The sequence below is a fragment of the Myotis davidii genome, unplaced genomic scaffold (genome assembly GCF_000327345.1).
Source record: "Myotis davidii unplaced genomic scaffold, ASM32734v1 scaffold199, whole genome shotgun sequence".
Classification (NCBI taxonomy): Eukaryota; Metazoa; Chordata; class Mammalia; order Chiroptera; family Vespertilionidae; genus Myotis; species Myotis davidii.
Window position 1 is genome coordinate 4,601,626 of NW_006290680.1, and position 856 is coordinate 4,602,481.

Genomic DNA, 856 nt, shown 5'->3' on the forward strand with positions numbered 1-856 from the left:
CTTAGACCCCCTGTCTTATTTCATTTGCAGATTTACCTCTCATTGTTCTAATAGCACTTCATTGTAATTACTACAGCTTTAAAAGAAACCTTGAGAGCTGCTATATTAATGTCTTATGAAATTGTTCTTATTCAAGAGTATCTTGGCTATATTGCCTTTTGCATGTTTTTGTGTACATTTTAGCATCATACTGCCAAGTTTTGGCTTACTTTTACAAAAACCTTTCTGGGGGTTTAATTGCATTGAATCTAAAAATCAGTTTGAAGGGAACAGGCATCTTTATCATATTAAATCTTCCAATCCATGAGCATGGTATACTTCTCTAATTGGGAGTGTTAAAAAAAAGTCTCTTACTAACATTTTATAATTTTCTCTACAGCTGTCTTGCACAGACTGTATTAAATTTATTTATAAGCTCCTTGTGTTTTTATGATTGTAAAAATCATTACAATTTCATTTACTGGTTTACTACCCAATAATTAGTCTATTTTCTTCTCTGTCTCAGTTGAATTGAATTCAACTCAGTCATATCTACATTTCAGGTTCTGTCCCTGGTAACACCCATCTTCTGGGTATTAGTTTCTATTACTCTCAAGTTTGGTAGCTATGACAAAATACCAGCTCAGACTAGCTTAGGCAGAAAGCTAGTTTATTGGGTCATAACCCAACTGTGGGAAGAGTGTGGGATGAGCTGCTCTTAAGAAAAAGGGACATGAAAGGTGGGCTGGTGCCTTCTGAATCCTCTCTTACCACTTTCTCTCTGCTTCTATTAGTGTATTAATTAGGTTCATTTTTCTCCCACAATTGAACTCCTCCCAGGCTAGAACCATCTCCTGGAGTTCCCGGCCTCATATCT